The sequence below is a fragment of the Callithrix jacchus genome, chromosome 1 (genome assembly GCF_049354715.1).
Source record: "Callithrix jacchus isolate 240 chromosome 1, calJac240_pri, whole genome shotgun sequence".
Taxonomy (NCBI): Eukaryota; Metazoa; Chordata; class Mammalia; order Primates; family Cebidae; genus Callithrix; species Callithrix jacchus.
Window position 1 is genome coordinate 155,857,279 of NC_133502.1, and position 9,828 is coordinate 155,867,106.

At 44.0% G+C, this 9,828-nt stretch overlaps 2 non-coding genes across 2 annotated transcripts; both read left to right on the forward strand.

Moving 5' to 3' along the window:
* Positions 1 to 2,231: 2,231 nt before the first annotated feature.
* On the forward strand, positions 2,232 to 2,338 carry LOC118148065 (U6 spliceosomal RNA). Its single transcript, XR_004734847.1, has one exon. It is a non-coding gene; the product is annotated as a U6 spliceosomal RNA (small nuclear RNA).
* A 5,093-nt stretch (positions 2,339 to 7,431) lies between these two features.
* LOC118148344 (U7 small nuclear RNA) lies at positions 7,432 to 7,493 on the forward strand. The gene has a single exon (XR_004735119.1). It is a non-coding gene; the product is annotated as a U7 small nuclear RNA (small nuclear RNA).
* Positions 7,494 to 9,828: the final 2,335 nt, after the last annotated feature.

The following is a 9,828-nucleotide window of genomic DNA, read 5'->3' on the forward strand; positions in this document are numbered from 1 at the left end:
ATTTGGTGTTTACTTGACATTTACACACTGGCCATGCTGGACAGCTCAGTCATTCCAGAACAGGGTCCAGCCAGCAAGGATTGTGTTCTACTTGTGCTCAAGCCTGAGCAGGACAAGATCCTGAGACAGCTAGACAGTGTCTTCAGAAAGTGTTTTTACTGACTCTTATGCCTAAATTACTCTAACACCTGAGTTAGTGTATCTTAGAGAAAGGACAGTATCAGAATGTCTTCAGTCTTGCCAGAAAAATCTCTCCCTTACCCATGTGGGGCAGACTGGTGATACTGATACCACTCTGCCTCTTTTTTTTTTTTTTTTTTTTTTGAGACAGTCTCGCTCCGTCACTCAGGCTGGAGTGCAGTGGTGCAATCTCGGCTCACTGCAACCTCTGCCTCCTGGGGTCAAGCAATTCTCCTGCCTCAGCCTCCAGAGTAGCTGAGATTACAGGTATGTGCCACCATGCATGGCTGATTTTTGTATTTTTAATAGAAACGGGGTTACGCCATGCTAGCCAGGATGGTCTCAAACTCCTGACCTCATGATCCACCCTCCTTGGCCTCCCAAAGTGCTGGGATTACAGGCGTGAGCCACTGTGCGCCTAGCCTCATTCTGCCTCTTTTTTTTTTTTTTTTTGAGACAGAGTCCCACTCTGTCACCCAGGCTATAGTGCAGTGGCGTGATCTCAGCTTACTGCCACCTCCCCCTCCCAGGTTCAAGCAATTCTTCTGCCTCAGCCTCCTGAGTAGCTGAGATTACAGCCGCATGCCACTACACCCAGCTAATTTTTTTTGGACAGTTTTTACATTGTGACCAGCTAATTTTTTTTATTTTTAGTAGAGATGAGATTTCACCATGTTGGTCAGGCTGGTCTCGAACTCCTGACCTCGTGATCTGTCCACCTTGGCCTCCCAAAGTGCTGGGATTATAGGTGTGAGCCACCACACCCAGCTCTGCCTCTTCTTAAATCCAACTTGAACACTGCCCAGTGCTAAATCCCCTGAGGACTGGCTAGAGATTACTAATTTGATCAACTTCATCTCCCTTTCTTTCCTTTCCTCCTCCATATAATGGAATTAATAATACTTACTTGAGGCCAGGCACAGTGAATCATGCTCAAGAAGGATTGCTCAAGGCCAGGAGTTTGGGACCAGCCTGGACAACACTGTGAGACCTCATCTCTGCAAAAAGTTTCTTAAAATTAGCGGGGCTTAGTGGTGGCTTCTTTAAGTCCTAGTTGCTGAGAAAGCTGAAGGCAGAGGATCGCTTGAGCCCAGGTGTTTGAGGCTGCAGTGAGCTATGATCATGCCACTCCACTCCAGCCTGCCCAACAGAATGAGACCTTGACTCTAAACATTAATAAAATAATAATAATACCTACTTTGCAGGATTCTTTTGGGTATAACATATGCAAAGTATATAGGGAAGTTACAGGCTTTTTAAAAGTTCTTTTAAAATGTTGGTTCTCAGATGGGAATGGCGGCTCACGCCTGTAATCCCAGCAGTTTGGGAGGCCAAGGCGAGTGGATCACCTGAGGTCAGGAGTTCAAGACCATCCTGGCCGACATGGTGAAACCCTGTCTTTTATTGAAACAAATTAAAAAAAAAAATGTTGGTTCTCATCCTCTTCTGAGGCCCATGCTTCCGGTTTCAAAAGGTAGATGGGCTCATAAAAGTGAAGTGTCAGGCTGGGCACAGTGGCTCACGCCTGTAATCCCAGCACTTTGGGAGGCAGAGGTGGATGGATCGCCTGAGGTCAGGAGTTCTAGACCAGTGTGGGCAACATAGTGAGAACTCATCTCTACAAAAAGTAATGAACCAGATGTGACGGCAACATCCTGGGTTCCCAGCTACTCAAGAGACTGAGGTAGGAGGATCACTTAAGCCCAAGAGGAAGAGGCTGCAGTGAGCCATGAGCATGCCACTACAGTCCAACCCCAGCAACAAAGCAAGACCCTATGTCAATAAACAAATAAATAAAATTGTATTATTTTTACATATGCATGAAAAGTGTGAAGATTTACACAACAAATGGAATTGTGGTCATATCTGGGGAGGCAGGCTTTGGAGTTTATTTAAAATACACATTTGGTTGGGCATGGTGGCTCATGCCTGTAATCCAAGCACTTTGGAGGCCAAGGCGGGCAAATCACCTGAGGTCGGGAGTTCAAGACCAGCCTGACCAACATGGTGAAATCCCGTCTTAAAAATAAAATAAAATAAAATACACATTGGTGCTTGCTTCGGCAGCACATATACTAAAATTGGAACGATACAGAGAGGATTAGCATGGCCCCTGTGCAAGAATGACACGCAAATTCGTGAAGCGTTCCATATATAAAAAATTCTATCTATGTAAAAAAAATACACATTGATTTATAAATATTGATTAAAAAAAAAATAAGCATGGGCTGGGCGCGGTGGCTCAAGCCTGTAATCCCAACACTTTGGGAGGCCGAGGTGGGTGGATCATGAGGTCAAGAGCTCGAGACCATCCTGGTCAACATGGTGAAACCCTGTCTCTACTAAAAATACAAAAAATTAGCTGGGCATGGTGGCGTGTGCCTGTAATCCCAGCTACTTGGGAGGCTGAGGCAGGAGAATTGCCTGAACCCAGGAGGTGGAGGTTGCGGTGAGCCAAGATCGTGCCATTGCACTCCAGCCTGGGTAACAAGAGCGAAACTCCGTCTCAAAAAAATAAAATAAAATAAACATGTATTAATTTTTGAAACCAGAAAAAAAATTACCTTTAAAAAATGAAATAATAGGCCAGGTGCAGTGGCTCATGCCCGTAATCTCAGCACTTTGGGAGGCCAAGGTGGGTGGATCATATGAACTCAGGAGTTCGAGACCAGCCTGACCAACATGTAGTGAAACCCCATCTCTATTAAAAACTAAAAAAAATTAGCTAGGTGTGGCACATGCCTGTAGTCCCAGATAGTTTGGAAGCTAAGGCAGGAGAATCATGTGACCCCAGGAGGCAGAGGTTGCAGTGAGCCGAGATTGCACCTCTGTACTCCAGGCTGGGCAACAGAATGAGACTCTGTCCCAAATAAAAAGAAAAAGAAAAACAGCCAGGCGCGGTGGCTCATGCCTGTAATCCCAGCACTTTGGGAGGCTGAGGTGGCTGGATCACGAGGTCAAGAGATCGAGACCATCCTGGTCAACATGGTGAAACCCCGTCTCTACTAAAAATACAAAAAATTAGCTGGGCATGGTGATGTGTGCCTGTAATCCCCGCTACTCAGGAGGCTGAGGCCGGAGAATTGCCTGAACCCAGGAGGCAGAGGTTGCGGTGAGCCGAGATCGTGCCATTGCACTCCAGCCTGGGTAACAAGAGTGAAACTTTGTCTCAAAAAAAAAATTAATATATTCCCTGATTACCTCAGTCCCCTTCAAGTTTCAGTCCTTAAAAGTTTTCTTAATGGTTGGGAAAATTCTTGAAAGGACACAGTCAATATGGCTTTGCTGGGATATCCTTCTTAAAAATTTGTTTTGGCTCTGTATTGTTTGTCAAGGTTTCAGAGAGCCCTGCAAGTGAGAGTGCTCCATTTACCATTTTGAAATTCTCCCCTTCTAGTTGGCCAACATCGTGTTTCCACTGTAATCCACCTGAAAAACAAACAGGAAAGTTTACACTAGTCTCTGTGTCAACCATCTGCACCTGCAATTATCTCTACAACAATGTAAGAGCTGGAAGACCAACTCCGGGCTGTGTGTGTGTGTGTGTGTGTGTGTGTGATATTTGGGGAGCAGCAACTATGTGTCTGGCTCAGGGTTGGGCATTGGGAACACCAATGGTGAACAAAGATAGATGAGATCTGGCCGGGCATGGTGGCTCACCCCTGTAACGCCAACACTTTGGGAGGCCAAGGTGGGCAGATCACCTGAAGTTGAGAGTTTGAGACCAGCCTGATTAACATGGAGAAACCCCATCTCTACTAAAAAATACAAAATTAGCCAGGCGTGGTGGTTCATGCCTATAATCCCAGCTACTTGGGAGGGTGAGGCAGGAGAATCGCTTAAACCCAGGAGGCAGAGGTTGCGGTGAGCCCAGATTGTGCCATTGCATTCCAGCCTGGACAACAAGAGCAAAACTACGACTCAAAAAAAAAAAAAAAAGATAGATGTGATTCCTACTCACAAGGAGCTTATAGTCTTTGCCAGAAGAAAGACATTAATCAAATAATCATAAAAGTAAAACCAGACTGCAATCACTGCTCTGAGGGAGGATACACAGTATAGCAAAGCTTGTCATAGGGAAAACTAACCTAGTTAGGGTTTCTAAGGAGAATAGTTGGAAGAGGAACGTCATGTTCTCTTTGTGACCTCTGAGTGCTGATAAATGATTAAGACAAGCATTTGTGCCCTTGTATTTCTAAATCTAATATGGTCACCATAATTTTTTTTTTCTTTTTTGAAACAGAGTCTTGCTCTGTCATCCAGGCTGGAGTGCAGTGGCGTGATCTTGGCTCACTGCAACCTCCGCCTCCTGGGTTCAAGCAATTCTCCTGCCTCAGCTTCCCGACTAGCTGGGACTACAGGCACGTGCCACCACGCCCAGCTAATTTTTTCATATATTTAGTAGAGACGAAGATTCACCATGTTGGCCAGGATGGTCTTGATCTCCGGAACTCAGGGCACATAGATAAAAACAGACATTGGCTAGGAGACAAACCCTGAAAGATATGGTAATGCAAGGTGCCAAGTGTGATCTAGTAAGAGGGTTGTGCAAGGATGCCCAGGAGCCCAGAGGCACAGGGCATTGGTTCTGCTCGAGGTGTGCCTGGCAGATACGGAAGAGGTGGGGTGTCCGGGCAAAACAGCACAAACAAACCATGGAGATAGGAGAGAATAGGGTATGTGGGTGGACCAGGATAAAATCCAGGGGGCAGCACAGAGGGTGTAGGGACAATAAGTAAATCTTTGGAAAACACATTTGAGGGGGCCTGTGTCACAACTTCTCCTAAATCAAATAGTTGCTCAAGCTGGGCAGTGGCTCACACCTGAAATCCCAGCACTTTGGGAGGCTGAGGCAGGTGGATCACCTGAGGCTGGGAGTGCAAGACCAGCCTGACCAACATGGAGAAACCCTGTCTTTACTAAAAATACAAAAATTGGCTGAGCATGGTGGCACATGCCTGTAATCCCAGCTACTCCAGAGGTGAGGCAGGAGAAATGCTTGAATCTGGGAGGTAGAGGTTGCGGTGAGCTGAGATTGCACCATTGTACTCCAGCCTGGGCAACAAGAGTAAAACTCTTGTCTCAAAAAAATATAAAAAAATTAAAATAAAAAAAGAGTTGCTCAAGCCCCACATGTTAAAGCTGCCTTCTCTACAACTTCAGTGATCCTGGAACTATGTTCAGTTTTTTGGCACAGCATGTTGACGAGTCATATTATGATAATATTTTTCTTTAAATCCACTCATTTAAAAAATATTTTGAAACTTTAGCTGGGCGTGGTGGCTCACGCCTGTAATTCCAGCACTTTGGGAGGCTGAGGCGGGCGGATCACGAGGTCAGGAGATCAAGACCATCCTGGCTAACACAGTAAAACACCATCTCTACTAAAAAAAAAAAAAAAATAGCTGGGCGTGGTGGCATGTACCTGTAGTCCCAGCTACTCAGGAGGCTGAGGCAGGAGAATTGCTTGAACTCAGGAGGCGGAGGTTGAAGTGAGCTAAGATGGAGCCATTGTACTCCAGCCTGGGTGACAAAGTGAGCTCTGTTTCAAAAAAAAAAAACCAAAACTTTAAAATATATTTAATAATAATATTTGTAATATCACAGTTTGGATATGCTAGCTCCATGTTTTATTAAGCATAATATAATAAATGCATGACAATTAAAATAATAAATATTACCCTATGTGCCACATGAAATTGCCTTGAGTCCCATCAGTGGTATTCACATTCCTGGATTTGAAAAAAAAATTATACCAGGCATGCTGCGTCACACCTGTAATCCCAGCATTTTGGGAGGGTGAGGCAGGAGAATCACTTGAGACCATGTGTTCAAGACCAACATAGCGAGACCCCATCTCAAAAAAGGAGAAAAAATTCTACCACAATTCTAGGATAGTATAGATGTTAAAAACCAAAAGCTCATTACTTTTTTTCCATCACTCATGTATTGTATTTAGTGATTGAACAAAATCTTTTCAACCTAAATAGCTGATTTGTATGACTAGCAGATAAAGACCATTGTATTTTCCTGCCTTTAGGCCAAGACTCTCTTTTCATCTTATTTTGTCCAATTTCTGTAATGCTGAAAAGAACGCACTGTTGGTACAAATGACAACCCACTGTGTACCTCCTCCCATGGTTTCTAACGGTGTAGCTTGTGATGGGTCAGTTGCCTGGTTTTCATTGCTGTGAACACTTTTAATTAAAAGGAAGGGAACCTGAGGTCAGGAGTTTGAGACCAGCCTGACCAACATGAAGAAACCCCATCTCTACTAAAAATATAAAATTAGCTGGGCATAGTGGCGTCTACCTGTAATCCCAGCTACTCGGGCGGCTGAGGCAGGAGAATCACTTGAATCCTGGAGGCGGAGGATGCAGTGAGCTAAGATTGTGCCATTGCGCTCCAGCCTGGGCAACAAGATTGAAACTCCATCTTTAAGTAAATAAATAAATAAATGGCAGGTAATTTGCAATATTAAGCATGTCTTCTCTGAATTAATCCTCTAAACAACTCTACAACAGTAGGGGATAAAGCCCTATTTTACAGATAAAGAAATGAGGGCTCAGATATATCCAAGCAACTGCCCCTCTTAGTGCTGTGTGACCAGCCATAGATGGGGTGAATTTTAGAATTGTTTGATTCGAAGCCTGGGAATCTCTTTGGCTTCTAACTGACTGCATTCATTTGGGTTGACCCTTTTCCCCATCCATTTAACAGACATTTTCTGAATGCCGGTTATGTAGAAGGTACTCTGCTATATGATGGGAGATTCAGAGATAAATATAAATGGTATAAGCTGTGCTATCAAAATCCGTATAGCCATCGGGTACAGTGGCTCATGCCTGTAATCCCACAGCTTTGGGAAGCTGAGGTGGACAGATCACTTTAGGTCAGGCGTTCGAGACCAGCCTGGGCAACATGGTGAAACCCCCTCTCTACTAGAAATACAAAAATTAGGCTGGGTACCGTGGCTGACGTGGAATCTCAGCACTTTGGGAGGACGAGGCAGGTGGATTACTTGAGGACAGGAGTTTGAGACTAGCCTGGCCAACATGTTGAAACCCTGCCTCTACTAAAAATACAAAAAATCAGCAGGTGTGGTGGTGTGTGCCTGTAATCCCAACTACTCAGGAGGCTGAGGCAGGAGAATCACTTGAACCTGGGAGGTGAAGGTTGCAGTGAGTCGAGATCGCACCACTCACTCCAGCCTGGACAATAGAATGAGACCTCATCTCAAAAATAAAATAAAAGTGTTATAGCTCTTTTAGAATTTGTCTAGCAGCCTTTCCGGTTTTTGCTGGAAAGCCCATAAAAAAAAAACAAAACAAAATAAAAACACAAAAATTAGCCAGATGTGGTGGCATGCACCTGTGGTTTCACTACTAAGGGGATTGAGATGGAGGATAACCAGAGCCTTAGGAGGTCAAGACTGCAGTGAGCTGTGATCATGCCACTATATTCCAATGTGGGTGACAGAGTGAGATATTGTCTCAACAACAAAAAAAGGCTGGGCACGGTGGTTCATGTCTGTAATTGCAGCACTTTGGGAGGCCGAGTCGGGAGGATCACCTGAGGTCAGGAGTTTGAGACCACCCTGATCAACATGGTGAAACCCCATCTCCACAAAATACAAAAAATTAGCTGGGCATGGTAGCCCATGCCTGTAATCCTAGCGACTTGGGAGGAGAATCACTTGAACCCAGGAGGCGGAGGTTGCAGTGAGCTGAGACTGTACCATTGCACTCCAGCCTGCACAACAAGAGTGAAACTCCATCTCAAAAAAGAAAGAAAAAAAAGAAAGAAAGAAAGAAAGAAAGAAAGAAAGAAAGAAAGAAAGAAAGAAAGAAGGGAAGGTACTGTGGGTCACACCTGTAATCCTAGCACTTTGGGAGGCTGAGGAGGGTAGATCACTTAAGGTCAGGGATTCGACACCAGCCTGGCCAACAGGAGGCTGAGGCAGGAAAATTGCTTGAGCCCAGGAGGCAGAGGTTGCAGTGAGCCAAGATGGTGCCATTGCACTCCAGCCTGGGTGACAGACTGAGACTCCTTCTCAAAAAAAAAAAGGAAAGAAAGAAGCTTCTAGCTCCTTCCTGGGAGAGTCAATTATAAATGGTTATATTAAAAAATTAATCTTGTTTTAACTTATGCAGACACTGTAAGAAATTCAAATGGTTTATGGAATGTCAAAGATCAAAAATAAAACCTTTTTCTCTTACTCCCAAATCATAGACCTGTTCTTCAGATGAAGCCAGCACGAATAGCTTCTTCATATTTTTACTTCACTCTGCCACTCTACAAATGATTTGAAGTGACTCACAGTGAAGGATATGTTTTCTTTTCCATCATAAAGTTAATAATATAGAAATAGAAAACCAAGTCATTCAAAAAAGAAGGAAACTAGCATGTGATATAGTTGCTATGATTGAGCATCACATCTTAGCAACTTAGCTTCCTGGCAGCCAAGACAAAAAGGGAACAAGCTAAGTTCCGTAGCCCTCATTATCAGAAAGGAAGAAGTTCATTGTTATTTTGGTTCATAAACCTTAAGTTCACTTCTCACCTGGAAGCCCACAGAGGGACATTGATAGACACAATAATTAATGTTTTTGACAACAGTCTTACCACAAATGCCAATTTTTGTCTGCCCTTTCTTGTGAAGGCCTTTAATTAAGGTCAAGGGCTTCACACTGAAGCAGACATCAGTGAGGGCTTGGCTAACCTAGTTTAACTACTGTCTGTAACCCAAAGCAGAGTGGAATCAAAGCTAGTTAGCACTACAAGTGAACTATAGAAAATCTCAAGAGGATTATACAATTACAGTTGTCTCTTGACATTCATGGGAGATTGGATGCTCAAGTTCTTTATATAAAATGACATAGTATTTGCATATAACCTATGCAAACATCCTCTTGTATAATTTAAACCACCTCTACACTACTTACAATACCTAATAATACAATGTAAATGCTTTTTTTGTTATACTGTATTTTTTTGATTTGTATGATTTTTTTTTTTTTAACTTTTGGTTTTTTTTTTTTTTTGGAGATGGAGTTTCACTCTTGTTAACCCAGGCTAGAGTGCAATGGCACGATCTCGGCTCACTGCAACCTCCGCTTCCTGGGTTCAAGCAATTCTCCTGCCTCAGCCTCCCGAGTAACTGGGACTACAGGCGCACACCGCTACGGCCAGCTAATTTTTGTATTTTTAGTAGAGACGTGGTTTCACCATGTTGACCAGGATGATCTAGACATCTTGACCTCGTGATCCACCTGCCTCAGCCTCCCAAAGTGCTAGGATTATAGGCATGAGCCACTGCACCTGGCCTGTATGATTTTTAATTGTTGTATTTTGTTGTTCTTGTTTCTAAAAAATTATCTCTGTCGGTTGTGGTAGCTCACATTTGTAATCCTCGCACTTCGGTGGGTCAAGGTGAGCAGGATCACTTGAGTGCAGGAGTTTGAGATTAGCTTGAGCAACATGGTGAGACCCCTCCTGCTGTTGTCTCTACAAAAAATACAAAAAGTTAGCTGAGCCTGTGCCTATAGTTTCAGCTACTTGGGAAGCTGAGATGGGAGGCCCACTTGAACCAGGGAGGCGGAGGTTGCAGTGACCTGAGATTGCGCCACTGCACTCTAGCATGGGTGA